Source organism: Panthera tigris, chromosome A2 (genome assembly GCF_018350195.1).
Source record: "Panthera tigris isolate Pti1 chromosome A2, P.tigris_Pti1_mat1.1, whole genome shotgun sequence".
Lineage (NCBI taxonomy): Eukaryota > Metazoa > Chordata > Mammalia > Carnivora > Felidae > Panthera > Panthera tigris.
Genome location: NC_056661.1, coordinates 72,225,793 through 72,243,197, shown reverse-complemented (window position 1 = coordinate 72,243,197; position 17,405 = coordinate 72,225,793).

The window sequence follows — 17,405 nt, the reverse complement described above, 5'->3', positions numbered from 1 at the left end:
AGAATTGGACATAAACATATTTGGGTGAAATATTTTACTTTATGGTAATGTAAGAATTCTATGAGCATTCAACAGAGAAAGAAAAAATAAGTTGCTAAACAAAAGGAAGAAAATGTAGGGTTACCACCAGACATCTCGGTAACATTAAGGGCTGTCAGATAGTAGGAGTCACTCCCGCATTCCTCAGTGAAAAGAAATACTCTGAACCTAGAATTCTACCTTCATTGAAACTATCATGTATGAAAGCAACAGCAACACATCCCCAGTCGTGAAGGTTTTACAGAGTAATGCATTTCTTCTAAGTAGTTGCAAACCATACGCTCTAAAGTAAGTAATTAACCCTCTCATTTACCAGCAGGTACCAGTTTAAAACCAGAATAACGAAAGATATTTTTATTAAGCAACAAAAGTATAAAATAAAATATCTAGGAATACATTTCATGCAAAGTATGCACAATATGCACAATATAATAATATCCATTCAGCAAATATTTATTTAATGCTGACCAAGTTTCCAACATTGGGAACATAATTGAAGGACACATAAGAACGTTTGTAAAAACAAACACCAGGCTTTTAAATGGGAAAATTAGCATTGAAAATATATCAGTTCCCCAAATCTCTATCACTTCTGTCTGTCTGTCTGTCTATCTATCTATCTATCTATCTACCTACTAATTAAACTCTAATACAATTCTTAGAGTATTACATTATCTTAGGGTGAGGTAGAGATTTGGAGAGTGATTTATGTAGAAGAATAAATGAAGGTAATGGGAAAGATTTTGAAACAATAAGACTAATTTTAGAGGGGGGCACAGATATTTAAAAGAAAATTTTTAATGTTTATTTATTTTTGAGGGGGAGGAGATGCAGAGAGACAGTGAGACACAGAATCCAAAGCAGGCTTCAGGCTCTGAGCTGTCAGTGCAGAGCCTGACGTGGGGCTTGAACTCACAGACTGTGAGAGCTCACAGACCTGAGCTGAATTCGGCTGCTTAACTGACTGAGCCACCTAGGCGCCCCTACAGATATACATATATATATATGTATATATATATATATGTATATCTTTTTTTTTTAATTTTAGAACTTTTATTTTATTTTTATATACATTTTTTAAATTAATGTTCATTTATTTTTGAGAGAGAGAGAGAGAGAGAGAGAGAGAGAGAGACTAAGCGTGAGCAGGGGAGGGGCAGAGAGAGAGGAAGACACAGAATCCCAAGCAGGCTCCAGGCTCTGAGCTGTCGGCATACAGTGCATCACAGGGCTCGAACCCATGAACCATGAGATCATGACCTGAGCCAAAGTCGGACAGATGCTCAACTTACTGAGCCATCCAGGCACCCCTAAGTTTAGAACTGTTATAATGAAATTATTCTAGTGCTGATATGAGCCCAGGACAAAAGAGAAATAGAATAACAACAACGTTCAGAAAGTGTATTTGTATGTTAGTGTCCTTTTAGTATTTGATTAAAGCGGTCTCTCAAATTGGTGGGGAGAAATAATGTTTTATTCATACGGACAGTGTTAAGGTTTGTTTACCTGATTAAAAAATAATAACATCATGTATAAACAGTCCCTGACTTACAGTGGTTCAATTTAAAGATATTTTGACTTTACAATGGTGCGAAAACAATATGCACTCAATAGAAACCATACTTCGAATTTTAAATTTGAACTTTTTCCCAGGGCTAGCGATATTTGGGGTGATCCTCTCGTGATGCTGGGTAGGGCAGTCCTAGTCTGCCATGCTACCATGGGAGTAAACAACTGATACACGTACAACCATTTTGTACCCATACAGCCATTCTATTTTCCACTTTCAGCACAGTAGTACAGTACAGTATAATAGACAATAAATTACCTGCACTATTCAATATATATATATTTTTTTTTATAAAATAGGCTTTTTGTAAGGTGATTTTACCCAACTGTTGCCTAATGTAAGTGTTCTGAGCATGTGTAAGGTAGGCTAGGCTAAGCTATAATGTTTGGTAGATTAGGTGTATTAAATACCTTTTCAACTTAGGATCTAACTCCATCATAAATTGAGAAGATTTGTAAATGTCAGAAAAATATTGGTGAATATTTCTCTAATCTCCAAGTTAAGAACTATTTTTTGAGTCTGACTCCAAGGCTACAGACTACAGAGGAAAAGACTGATGGGTTAAACGATCATGACAGTGACCCCTAACTCAGTGACATCAATCTCAGCCACTTTTTGCATAATATAGAATGATCACTTGGAAACAGCTGCCTATCAAGGTGCATTTTCCAACATGCTTGCATCAAGGTGAGGCCACATGGAGTATGTGTCTGTGAAAGGGTTACTTCTAGACCAAGGTGACCACGGATCTCCATTCTCTTCACCTGCTTGCCAATTGTGTGGATAGGCATCACACCCTGGCACATTTTATGGAGCTTCAAAATGAAAAGACTTGAGCCTCACTGGTCGCAAGAAAGCTGCCTACTGACCAAGAAACTGTGGCATATCCATACAATGGGATCTGATTCACTAATAAAATGGGATGAATATTTAATATGTTATTTTTTGTGTCAATAGATCATTCCCACTGTACATCAACAGGTGAATGAAAAACAAATTGTCGTATCTCTGTACCTAAACAATAGGCTTTTATGTAGAAAGTCCCAAGTTTAAAGGAAAGATTAAGACAAAACCAAAAGCACTGCACACATCTATTTACTTCAATTGACTTTTTTTCCTGAAACATGCTGTTACTATAGACATAGATCAGTTGCTCAGACATAGGAAGGAGGCCAAAGTGAAGATCTGTGTTCTCTTTGTGGTACACTTAATTTTGAACTTATGTTGCTCATCTAGCAAATGGAGATAATAAACCTGTAGGGTTTATGTAAAGTCCAGAAATAATGTTTATGAAGTAACTAGCACATAGTAGACAATAAATAAAGGCAGATAAAATTATCATCATCATTATTAGTGTTGTTATGACACTACTCTCTTGCAAGTTGCTTTAAAAAATACTAACAAAATTAGTTTTGGTTGAACCTTAATCTTTGTCTTAGGTCCCTTTCAATTTTATTATCTTAGAGTTTCACTATGTTTTATACTGGGGAGGGAAGTAGCCATCTCCATTCAAAAAGTCCTACCCTGTTTCATAACAGTTTGTTTCAGACCTAGCCTAGAGCTCAGAAAGGAAGGACAAGATTGAGATGGGTGGGATTGGGAATGGCTGTTGGTAATGGGAAGGACTAAAGTCAGGGTCAAGGTCACTTCTAGCTATAAAAATCTCTGAGTGCCTTCTCCCTTACAAATGTTTTTATTTTCCAAAACACTTTCCTCAAGTGACTATGCTCATTATTCTGGCAACACTCCGTCCTGTGTCACATACAATTGGACATGTCAGGTTGTTGTAACCTCTGGAATAACCCTACACACATCAGTTTCTCTTTCTGTATGTTTTTCCTGTGACCGCACGGGCCTTTAACCCAGTCCTCATAACAGAAAACACAGGAGTCAACTTCACCTCTCTTTCATTTTTACTGTAAACACACATGCAAACATAGACAAACACACACACACACACACACACACACACACACACACACACAGGTAAATACCAAGGTGAATTGGGCCAAGATCTCATCGTCCCCGCTGCCACTCTTCAACCTTGGGCCACTATCTTCTCCTTCTTAGATTACTTTTCTTACTTCTGGCATTGTTCTCCCTAGAGTCTGTCCTCTATACTACAGCCAGGGTATTCTTTTGAAAATACAAATAATCATTTCCCTGCTTAAAATATTGACTGAATTTCCATTTACCGTGTTTGAAAATCTCAACACACTTAAAATCTTACTGGCTTACCTCTGACCCACTCCTTCACTATCACCCCCTTATACTTGGTCCCACCCTTATTTATGTACTTCCTGTCACATAAAGATGCTGGTGCCTCTTAGCCCTGGTTCTTTTCATGTGCTCTTCCCTCTGCCTTGCACACACTATTGTGATGGCCAAGGGTTGGCACTTGGGTCATTGTGATGGCTAATCTTATGTGTTAACTTGACTGGTCTAAGTGATGCCCAGATAGCTGGTAAGATGTTATCTCTGGGAGTGTCTGTGGGGCATTTCCTAAGAGATTAGCATTTACATCAGTAGACTGAATGAAGAAACATACCCTCCCTTATGTGGGTGGGCATCATCCAGTTGGTTAAGGGCCTGAACAGAACAAGAAAGCTAAGGAAGGGTATATTTGCTCTTTGGTGAGACATCCTTCTTCTCTGACCCTTGGACATAGGCATTTCTGGTTTTTAGGTCTTTGGATTTAGACTGAGACTTATACCTCCAGCAGCCCTGGTTCTCATACCTTTAGGCTGGGACTGAATTATACTACTGGATTTCCTGGTTCTCCAGCTTACAGATGGCAGATCATGGAACTTCTCAGCTTTCATAACTTTGAGAACCAATTCCCATAATAAATCTATATCTATATATCCTATTAGTTCTCTTTCTCTGGAGAACCCTAATATAGTCACATATCTCAGCACAGAGTATCATAGGTTTCTTTAGTTGTATACAACACCAAGAGATACTCACACACACATTTAGGTCCAGCTCATAAGCTTCTTTTATCACCAGCTCCCTCACCCAGAAAAGGGAGTTCCTTAGAGCCAGAAGACATGGCCCAGAGAAGAAGCACTGCACTTCCTTTTCATGTGGATTTCTGGGCAGAACTATTGTCCCTATTGGTCCCTACTAAGTGTGCCCAACTGGCTTCTCTCTTTGATTCAGCTTCATCCATTATTTATGCATTCATAAATCCAAACCAACACAATATCATAATAAACACTTGATTGTTTTAGTTCTAGGAATTTTTACTAATTTAGCCAGTCCTATGCTGATCATCTAAAAGGAGCTCACGGTTAAAAAAAAGTGAGGAAGCCAGATCCAGGAGGAATTTCTCAAGGTTCCTACTGACTCAGCATTCTCCACTTCCCCACGCCTGCCTGGTTGTGTCTTACGGATCCCTGGATCCTCAGTTTTGATGTCTCTTCCCCCTGTATGATTTCGCTGACATCAACACAAAAGTGTTACAAAATACCTGTACTTCCCTGTGATATTCCTCCATGCTAATACTTTGTTTCTTGCCTGTACTCTGAGATTCCTGAAGGCAGAACATGTATTTGTCAAGGCTCTCACTGTATTCACAGATCCTGGCATATGGCAGCCACACAATAAATATAGCTGAACAAATAAATACAACAAATTGTGGCAAGAATGGAGATTACATTAAAAGTTTATCTCCCCTTTTCCCCTTTATCCCCAGGAGACCCCATTCTCCAGAATTCAAAGAAGAAAGTTGAACCCTTCTCACATTAAGCCTATCTTAAAAGCTGCTTTTAGAAACTCCAGTGCACACTCACACACCATTATATGTTATTTCAGGCTGGTGTAATAATAAAACTGTCAATCCTATGAATAAGAACTGTTTCTTTACTTGGATTCTTGCTCATGTTCGTGTATATTTATGTATTACTAGAAAAGCAGCATTCTTAAGATTTCTTAGATGGTTTGATAAGATATGACTCTACTTTTCCCAGCTTTTCTTGTTATAAGAATCTTTAACAAGCTCTTTAAACAGTTCACACATGCTACCTTACATTTTTATGTGATGTATAGTGGAATAATTTTTTTACGTATTTAAAAAATATATAATATTTAAACAATGAAACTATTTCTTCTGGTTCTGGTGAGGAATCATTATCAACAATTACTATTTATAGGCAGAATTTTTAAATTATATATATTTAATTTAAAATACCTCTTTATTTAAGGGTGTTAACTAGGAGAGCCTTTCATTGTTGTTAGCAAAAAGAAAGTTCCTGATGTTTACTAATCTAACAATTTAATGCCTAAATTCATGTGACCTGAGCAGTTTAAATTTTAAAAACATTTTAAATCATTAAGTGAAGATGTTTGGCTCTACAAAGGGCAAAAGTTTTGTGTATGTGACCGTGGGGAGAGCCAGCTCCTGGGTGCTCTGTCCTGGTGACCACTGGCTGCTTTATTGATCTTAGATAGAAAAGTAGGCAAAAGGTAGCCGTTTCTCCAGGCCATTGCAGGCTGTTTTTGAACAGAGAGATTGAGGGAGTAAATAGAAACAGAATGCTCTCTATCTCCACAAAAAAATGAAAAACAATAGGGGAAAAATAGAGACAAAGAAGAAAGAATAAATGGAATTTCAGACAGCTGACTTCATCTGGATCCTCCCCCACCTCTCCACCTCTCCATCGTCTTCTTCAGGCTCTTCTCCCTCTTGCCATTGTTGACCATAATGAGCTTCTGTTTTGGAAGTCTAGTGGGACAGTAGAGAATGATGGTGAGTTCCTTTCCCACCCATTTTCTTGTAGCCTTCAGATGCCCCACAAGTATAGGATTCCAGTGAACCCACAATGTGCAGGAGTTTGATGAGTCTCATCGTAAGGACGAGGTAAGAGTGATGTTCACGACTAAGTGGAGGCACTGACAGCCCCAGAGGCCAAGCTTTCTGTTGAAACCAGAAAGAAAGCAATGACGTTTTAAGACAAAACCAACCAAGGAACCCTACTATATCCTTTCTTATTCCTGGTACTTTCCTGTAGTAACCAACCTCTGAGAATGGTGATAGGAGAGGGAAAACAGAACCCCCTATAGATCTTCCTTCCTGTCTTTCCTTCCTCATCAACAGACCAGAGGCAGAAAGTGTTTGTAAAATGTGCACATATCAAGAAATAAAATGAACTTAAGTGAATTTATTTTGTGCAGCATTTCCACTGTTCTGGTAAGAATGAAATACATATGCACGCATGAGGTATGGATTATGAATTGTGTAATTTTGGTGATTTCATGTAGGAGTTAAATGCTCTTACATTTGCTGCTGAAACCCTCATTGCCCAATAGTAAAATTCGTGCTAGTAATTATAATTTTTAATTTTTCCTTACTTTAGAACAACATTAAATAGCAAATAAAAGCAATACAAGTTGAGAGAGACCATGGAAAAAAGGAAAAGGCTTTGTATTTTAGTAATTTTAATGGTATCTTTTCCTGATTTTTACAAATTTTTTTACATTTTTATTTATTTTTGAGAGACAGAGAGAGACAGAACACAAGTGGGGGAGGGGCAGAGAGAGAATGAGACACAGAATCCGATGTAGGCTCCAGGCTCTGAGCTGTCAGCACAGAGCCTGATGCGGGGCTCGAACTCACAAACTGTGAGATCATGACCTGAGCCAAAGTCGGACGCTTAAGTGACTTGAGCCACCCAGGCGCCTTTTCCTGTTTTTTAAAGAAGGAGTCCTGCATTTGCATTTTGCACTAAGCCCCTCAAATCATGAAGCTGGCCCTGCTTGAGAGAAAAGGAGAATGAAAAGTCAGTGCTTCACTGTGGTGGCCCAGAAATGGGCTGTACCCAGCTTCTGTGTCATTTCAGGGTCTGTAGCCAGCACTCTGCTGTCTCCTTCATTTATAGCCTTGATTTTTTAGCAGTTTCTGAGTTTCTAATCTCTTGGCTTATGGGGCCATGCTTATTTTGATGCTGGAGTACTCCCTTTATTCTTGTTATAGGTTAGCAACTCCCAAAGGGACATAGAGATCTCTGGGCATTTTGTATCCATCCACCCATTCATTCATTCATTCATTGCAATATACTAAGCACTCTTCTATTGAACTGCTTAGACTGAATTGTGTCCTCTCAGAATTCATATGTTGAAGCCCTAATTCCCAGTGTGATGATATTTGGAGATGAGGCTCTGGGGAGGTATTAGGGTTAGATGAGGTTGTGAGGGTGGGATCATCATGGTAGGATTAGTGTCCTTGTAAGAAGAACTCCGTGAACTCACTTTCTCTGTCTCTCTGTCTCTGTTTTCCTGTCTCTCCCTTCCTCCCTCCTTTCCTGTGCTTTCACAAGCTCTCTGTCTTTGCCACATGAGGACATGGTAAGAAGGCAGCCTTCTGTAAGCCACAAAAAGAGAGATCACCAGAACCCACACCCATCCTGGCACTCTCATCTGACTTCCTAGCCCCAGAATTGTGCAAAGTAAATTTCAGTTGTTTAAGCCACCCAGTCAATGACATTTTGTTATAGCAGCCCAAGCTGACGAAGACATGAACAAATGTGGCTCCTATCTTTGTGGGAGAAATGGACATTAATAAAATAAATGCAAATTGCAAATTAAATATGAAATAAAATTAGAAAGTGCTATGAAGAAAAATAGCAGAGTGCCAAGGAAGAATAAGAGGACCTAATTTAGACTGACATGTTATGGAAGGGTGGTGATGATGAAAGAAACAGCGCTCCAAGAAGAGGGAACAGCATGTGTGAAAGTGGAGGACCATGGTGGAATCTTCGTGTGCTTTTGTTTCTTAACTTCTGTTTTATTTTATACCTTTTATATAGCTGTAATTATTTGTGATAGAGTAAGTCTTAGTAAATGAAGTACAGAGTAACCATAATTTCTGGACTCAAAACCAAAGCACAAAATCAGTGGAGCGCAAGTGTCCACAAGGACTTTGACACTTGGTTTTCAATTTGAGCCAAGGCTATTTACCTTTTTTTTTAAAAATTTTTTTTAATGTTTATTTTTTTGAGAGAGAAACAGAGCTCAAGCAGGGGAGGGGCAGAAAGAGAGGGAGACATAGAAACTCAAAACTCAAAGCAGGCTCCAGGTTCTGAGCTGTCAACACAGAACCCGATGTGGGCTCGAACTCACAGACCATGAGATCATGACCTGAGCCAAAGTCAGTCACTCAACCAACTGAGCCACCCAGACACCCCCTACTTTTCTCTTTGTATATCAGTTATTACATCTTTACATGACCATAAAGGCAGTACAGATGAAGCCCCTGCTTAATTAATGATAACTAATATTAATATTATGAGGAGGTCAGGACTGAATTTTTGAAATCTAAACTATCTCTTAACAGCCTGTGACCCATAATTATGTGCTTTTTAACTATACCATGTAACATGGTTTATACCATGTATCTCTTGTTACCGAACACCAACAACTGCACATTTAGTATAGGATAAGCCAAATATTTTCAGGGACTCTATGTGTCAAATACAAGACCAAGCCCTCCAGTCCTGATACCTGAACCTTGAATAATGCATTTAACTACTTATTCAACAAATACTGACTGAATATTTACCACGTGTTAGGTATCTTTCTAGGTGGGACATTATATGATGATTCCAAAAGTAGTGTCTAACTTCTGAAGTTCTACTAACCGATCAGCCTTGGAAACCATAGCACCAATTTTCATTACAAACAAGAGTTATACATGCAGACCAAGAGATGAACCCAATTTTATACCCATTGTTTTGATATATTTTCTGTAGATGTCTGAATATTTTTGTCCCACGTAGCAGCCTGGCAAACTCCTCCTCCTTTAAGGTTAATTTTGAGTTCTCATTTGTTCAGTTCAGACTTTCTCAGTGCCCCTAGATAAAACATCTCTTCTTTAATCAGATCAAATTATTTGCTCTTTCTTTATAGAACATGTCACATTGTATTTCATAGTCTGAAAGTCTATTTCATAGTTTATTTCATAGTCTAAAAGATCTATCTATACAATCAGTGACCCTCTCACAGGAGGTTTTTGGCGAATTAAGAGTTAATAGAGGGACTCCTGGATGGCTCCGTCAGGTGAGCATCTGACTGTGGCTCAGGTCAGGATCTCACAGTTCATGGGTTCGAGCCCTGTGTCAGATTCTGACCTAACAGCTCAGAGCCTGGAGCCTGCTTTGGATTCTATGTCTCCCTCTCTCTCTCTCTGCCCCTTTCCCACTTGTGTTCTCTCTCTCTCTCAAAAATAAATAAACATTAAAAAAAGAAAAAAGTTAATAGGAAAGTAACAATTTAATGAATGAGTTTGCTTAATGTTGAGATGCGTACCTTATACTCTCAAGTAAATTATAAATACTTGAACATATGTAATCAAACAAGTTGTCTGTGAGCCTATTGCACTTGTACTCAATAGGCTGCACCCAGCATTCTGGTATGAAAAAAAAAAAACAGTGGAAAAAAAAAAAAAGGGACCATATAGAGGTTTGCAAAAATTACTCTTAATTTATAGAAGTTAAGTTAGATCTGTGGGAACAAAATTTTGACAAGGAACCAGCAGGTTGTGTTTTATAAACAAAGCTTAAAATGCCTAACAATAAAATTTAAGATTGTAAGCAATATATTGAATCATTTAAGGAAGGTTTGCAAATGAAAGTCTTTGACCAAATTCAGCCTGCAGAAGAGTTTTACTTTCCATGTTTAAAAGAAAGAATTGCACTTGAATCTCCTTAAGTAGGGCCAGAATTCCCATGTTCGGCCACCAGCTCTACTCTTCCCTGTTGCCTTAAACTCTACCAATTACGTTGCTGTCTGAAAAGCATTCCCATTTGGGTCTGGTGCCTTGCAAGTTCCTGTCTGTCTTAGGGCAAAAAACTGCTCCATTTCACAGAGAACTCAGCTTAGCCTAAAACTGTTAAGATAATGCTATAGCTAATTAGAATAAGGAAAATTTTGTGGTTTGGTTTAGATTAGGATTTGGAAAGAGAGGACATAGAACATACATACAAATCCCTTCCCTGTAATGAAACATAAAAGATAAAAAAAATCTAGATATTAAAAGGTATAATTCTTTGAACTCCTAAAGTGTTAATAAAATCATAAGGCTTTTTAATCAATATTTTGTCTACAGCACTCACTATTGCTAAATGAAGTCTTTTCTTAAATCTGTTAAAAAACAAAAATTCGACTGAGTAAATTTTAAATATCTTATTGGCTTTATTCAATGATTCATGAGTTGGGCAGCACCTAATCTAGCAGATAGCAAGGAGCTCTGAGGAGCTATCCAAAAGGAAAGACTTAGAGGCAGAAGGGAGCTGGAACAAGGAAGTTATACTAGACAAAAAAGCCAGTTGGTTATTACAAGGTTACTTTCTTTTAGGGGATGGCAGGAGTCTAGGAGGCAGATTACCTAACGAGTGCTGACTAGGTGATTCCCGATTGACTGGTTTAAGATTCCATTTCTGGGAGAGCCAAAACTGTAATTAAGTCTTGGTTTGATGATGTAGGGCCTACCGTAACAGACTTCATTTGGGGCCTGTTGTTTTGTTTTTAACAAATCAGAACTTTGCCGTAGGGTTCTGCTTTGCTAATTAAAGATAGGGCTAACCCAGTGGAGTGAGAGGCCACATTCACAAGGAGTGGAGCTCTTTCTTGGCTGGATGTCACTTGTGAGTAGCACCTAATGAAGACCAGCAAGGCACACCCACCAGCTCAGTGAATGGATGTTCAAAAAGGAGCCCCTACAGCAGCCCAATGCCCAAACCACACAGTGCTGATCTGGCACCCGTGTTGTATTCTCCCCTCCTGTTGCTGTCTCACCTGCCCAGGGGGAGTCTCTGCACCCAACTTGCCTTCCTGGGGGATACAGAACCATGGAACCTGCACGTATGGAGATACTCATGGGGACCCGTCCCTTCCTCTTTCCCTTCCTTGGGCTCAGGCTTTGCTTTGGTGACCCATGTTAGCCTGCTGATTCCTGACCTTGGCCTGTGCTCCATTTTTAGCCTCGCTCTTCCCAGGTGGGCACCCTGCTAACTGTCATGCGTTACCAACTTCTTGTTGATTGTATAAATTTTATTTTTATGTGTTGGGAAATAGGTTATACCTAGTTATTCTGTTCTTATCTGTACTAAAGCTCCATGATGGAAGATCTTCTCCAAAGATTGATACTAAAATACTTAAGAAATAATACCAGAATACTTCAGAAATGACACTGGAATACTTCAGAAATGATACTATAATACTTAAGAAATGATACCAGAATATTTCAGAAATAATGCTAGAATACTTCAGAAACATCAGGGTACCATTGGGACTATAAAACATTCAAAGACAGAATAGCAACAGGACAATTTATGCGAGAGAGGATCACTTTGGTACACTTTTTCAGGTATAACTGCTTGATGGGACACCTACAAGGCAGGGGCCATGATTTATGCATAACTCACTGCACCTGTAGCATTTGGTTTTTACACATGTAGGCATTCGTAGAATTGAACCTCATTGATTTGAATTGCATATATAAAACTTAGTCACTGATTGGTATCAACTAGTGGGTCTTCTACCCCCTGAGGCAGTACAAAGGGTAATGTGAGAGCAGGGGAAATTTAGATGGGGTGATGAGTGCAAGTAATTAAGTGGTCATGACTCTACCATGTAATTATATTTCCTTGAACATGATCCTTGTATTATGCTGATGGCCGAAAGTTAACTGAGAAGAGTAACTGAGGAGAGCCTACATTCAATATCATGCAAGAAAAGTTGGCCGTAATAATAATGACCACACTGTTTTGGATTTTTTTTTTTAATTGAGTACCACTAAGAGTTAGGAACCATACTTGACATTTTATTCAGACTTTCATTACATTTTTCAGACTTCACAAAAGTGCGATGAAATAGAGATTATTATGACCATTTCATGGAAAAAGCTTCCACTTAATAGATGAGCAGAGATTCACAACCATGTCTCTCTAGCATGATTCCATATGCTTTTAGCTTTACCAGGTTGCCCCAATTTTATATTCACAATTTAAAAAGAGTGGCACTGGGAGCCAGGGAAGGAAGCCGTCCATCTGATTGTGATCCAAACACTAGAAAGGCAAGAAAGATAAAAATAAAGAGGAAGAAGGAAGGTAGAATAGAGGGCAAGGTAGGCATTTGGGAACAGCTTTCACAAAAATAGAAGAGCAATTAAATTGATGTCTTCCAAAATGGTCTGGGCTCACACACCTACAGCCCTGGCCGCTCTGTTTTATCTCATTAAATGCCTGGTTATGGATGGGCAGGCTTGCCATCTGTTTAAATAATAATTTTCTGTTCTCCATGAACTGAGCTGCAGTGTCGAGGACAATTAAAGCGTCACTGCCATCTCTCTCAGCAGGAACTCTGATATTGTGGGCCATCGTGCCACCACCACACTGGCATCTGCTCCCGGCTACAGTTTCACTGCTTTCCCACCTAACCTTCCCACCAGAGCTAAGCCTTCCTGGCCGAGATGCAGACCGTACAAGTATGAACACCCACTCAGAAAAGAACAGAAGACAGATTAGGAATAGTTCCAGCACCCTCCTTCTTGGCAGCCCCAGAGTGACGGATGTGACTTCCTGTGAAATCTAATGATAAGCTATTTTCAAAAATTCAGTTTAAAACTCGTGGGCAATGATGGGGTTTGTTTGCAAAGTGGCATGCTTGGAACTAGATCTGGAAGAGAAGCCAAGTGGCTGCACTTCTGACAAAGGAAAGAGATCCAGGTTATAAATTCTTTGGGGACACCCTAAGAGGGGGACTAGAGTGACTGCATGTGGAGGGGATGAGCAGAGGTGGATCTCCAAGTTGTAGCTTTGGATGGGAAATAGGCTCTTTTGCTACCTGTTTTAAGTCAGGAAAGCATCATACAGTGATAAGAAAAATAAAGGCTAATATTTACTGGGCAGTAACTGTGAACCAAGCAGTGTGCTAAGTACTTTATTAATTAATCAATGTCTAATAATCCTTACAACAACCCCAGGAGATACAGATATAGATATAGATATAGATATAGATATAGATATAGATATAGATATAGATATAGATATAGATACAGATTAGATATAGATTAGATATAGATATAGATATAGATATAGATATAGATATAGATAGATACAGATGTAGATATAGATATAGATATTATGAGTATTTCTGTTTGACAGATGAGGGAGCTGAGGTTTAGAGTTTCGCTGACCTATTTGATGTGTAGGTGAGGTGGAATTTTAATTCTAGCACTTCGTTTTCAGATTCCGTTTCTATTGGGGAACCGATAATTTATTGTCCAGGCTAGTACACTTTTAGAGGTAAAATGTGTTGTTCTTGGTAATCAAGCCAGGACAACAAGCCAAAACTGGGGCTGCCCAGAGCAAACTGCCCTGGGAAGTCTAGTCAGCCTGCTTACCCTGCTTCCCTAGGAAGTTGAATCAGAGGATGAGTGTATATGACAACATCTCAGAGCAGTTTCTATTCATGGTTTCCTGGTACATTCAGGAGGTTTCAGTTGTGCTTTAGTAAATAATTCTTCTCAAGGATATCCAGATCCCCTAATGTTACTTGCCCCATCTCAGGAGACTTCTCAGAAAATATACCAAGATCCATTCAACTCTAGAAACAGACAAACAAGTTACGAAAACACTATGAAAGAAAAGAATAAATCCTGACCCCTTTGCATATTTTCTGGGAATTGGCATCTCACAACCCCATAGATTAGTGTGTGTGTGTGTGTGTGTGTGTGTGTGTGTGTGTGTGTGTGTGTGTGTAATGTGTATATGTATATAATATGTACATGTATGCGCCAATACATATATGTATATGTGTATATCATCTGTTTATCTATATTTGAAGTGTCCTCCCCCCCCCCTTTTTTTTAATTTTACTTAACATACAGTGCAATATTGGTTTCAGGAGTAGAATTCAGTGATTCATCACTTACATACAACACTCAGTGCTCATCACAACAAATGCCCTCCTTAATACCTATTGCCCAACTAGCCCACCCTCCACCCACCTCTGCTGTCAACCCTCAGTTTGTTCTCTATCATTAAGAGTCTCTTGTAGTTTGTTTCCCTCTCTTCTATTTTTCCTCCACTTCCCATATGTTCATCTGTTTTGTTTCTTAAATTCCACGTATTAGTGAAATCATCTGGTTTTTGTCTTTCTCGGATTGACTTATTTCACTAATACATTCTAGCTTCACCCATGTCATTGAAAATGGCAAGATTTCATTCTTTTTGATGGTTGAGTTATATTCCATGGTATATGTATACCACATCTTCTTTATCTATTCATCAATTTGTGGACATTTGGGCTCTCTCCATAGTTTGGCCATTGTTGATAATGCTACTATAACCATTGGGGTGCATGTACCCCTTCAATCTGTATTCTTGTATCTTTTGGGTGAATACCTAATAGTGCAATTGCTGGATCATAGTGTAGTCCTAATTTTAGTTTTTTGAGGAACCTCCGTACTTTTCTCCAGGGTGGCTGCATCAGTTTGCATTTCCACCAACAGTACAAGAGAGTTCCCCTTTCTCCACATCCTTGCCAACACCTGTTGTTTCTTGTGTTGTTAATTTTAGCCATTCTGACAGATGTGATGTAATATCTCATTGTGGTTTTGATTTGTATTTCCCTGTTGATGAGTGATGTTGAGTATCTTTTGAGGTGTCTGTTAGCCATATGGATGTCTTCTGTGATAAAGTGTCTATTCATGTCTTCTGCCCATTTCTTAACTGGGTTATTTGTTTTTTGGGTGTTAAATTTTATAAGTTCTTTATAGATTTTGGATGCTAACCCTTTATCAGATATGTCGTTTGCAAATATCTCATTCTGTTGGCTGCCTTAAGTGTCCTTTTTATAAAATTTGTGATGTTGATGTTTCTAATTTCCACTACATTTCAAGCATGGGTTTGGGTTGTTGAGAAATATTTCAACAAATTTTCTAATGTTGGTTCATCTCACTTGTTTAAGGTTAAAACCAAGTTAGGATTTGGTGCAGACTTCTTTCTTTCTACTATGACTGTGTACCTAGCACATTCTACCAAAGACCTCTGTGATCTATATTAGAAACCTGCTATCCCAGAGTGAGCATCTACTAATCCTTATACCACAAGAAACTCATTGTGAACAAGGTCCAATGCAAGGAGAAAAAAGCATAACAGTATCATAAGCACAAATATTATTATAATTTATATCAATAAGATGTTTCAAGTTTTCTTTCTTTTTCACTGAAATTCTTTTTTTAAAAATCTGAATTTGCTTACATTCTGGTAACTGTCTTTGCCCATGGGGTACTAATGTCCTCAGTTCACTTTGACACTCTTCTGTCCTGATGCAGCTACTGGCTTGGATATTTTCTTCTCTTTGGAGTGCCACCATATGGTCAGTGATTTCTTTCTGTCATCAGATCCACTGGTAGTAAAGTGTAGCTGATTTAGAAGCCACATGAAAGACAAGAAATGAGGAATTTGAAGTAAATTTGTAGTAATATTTGTTTTCTGGCAATACGACACAAGCTATTGTATCAGTAGAATGGTCTGTTCCATTGGATAGAGATGCCAGGCAGTACATGAACTCATGACAAAGGACAATCATGGTACCCTAATATCTGGCATTCCCATGACTTTTTGAGTATCCTTCCATAGAGCTTCTCATGTGAATGGTGGAGTCCTTGCAATTTGAGAGGAGCTCATTGTGAGAACTTCAAATTGCAAAGATTTTAAGACCACAAAGACTGTGGCTTTTATGAGTTAAATTGTGTCCCCTCAGAAGGTATATTGACGCCCTAACCCTCAGTAACTCAAAATGTGACTTTATTTAGAAATGGGATCATTGCAGATGTAATTACTTAAGATGAGGTCATTAGGCTGGGTTTAAATCCAGTGTGACCAGTGTCCTTATAGCAGGGCATTCACGGACAGGTAGACATGCACAGAGGGAAGGTGATGCAGACACACAGGGAGAAGACAGCTAAGTGATGACTGAGGCAGAGATGGCAGTGATGCTACCACAGCCAAGGAGCACTTGAGGCTACCAGAAACTAGAAGAGTCAAGGAAGACTCCTCCCCTAGTGGTTTCAGAAAAAGCATGGCCCTGTCAACACCTTGATTAGACATCTGGATTCCAGACCTGTGAGAGAATAAATGTGTGTTGTTCTATGCCCCTCAGTTTGTGATGTGTTGTTATGATAGTCCTGGCAAACTAATAGCCAACTAATACTTCAGTTCATAAATTTTGATTATAATCCAGTACTTGCTTTTGTTCATGATGGACAAGTTCAATTTCAGCTAATTCTCCTTCCTGACCTATACTGAATCATTAATTACCATCATGTCTCAAGTAAACTTACCTCGAATAACCTAAAGACAAATAACTAGCTATTGATTCTATTATGTGGTCTACACCAGCACCTCCAGCACATTCTAGGAGATGGCATAAGGTCACAGTCATGAGAGTTCTGAATGGGGAGGGAAGTTATAAACAAAATATGTTTCGCCTGTTTGATGTTATGTCAGAAAGTACGTTCTAAAAAGGCAAAATCTGAGGAGAAAACTATTCTTTCTCCTTTTTAGTAACCATTAAGAGAAATTTCTCAAAAGTAAAAACAAGCCACCACAATATGTGGGCATTCATGAGCTATCTCATTATGCTGCCAATTTACTCTAAGCCCTGAATATAACAACAACAACAACAAACAACAATAATAATAAAAAGACTTAATTGCCCCAGCATTTTTTTGCTTTGCTCCCATCTTAGCACACCTGTTCTTACCTACCCTGTTTTATTGCATAGAAAAATT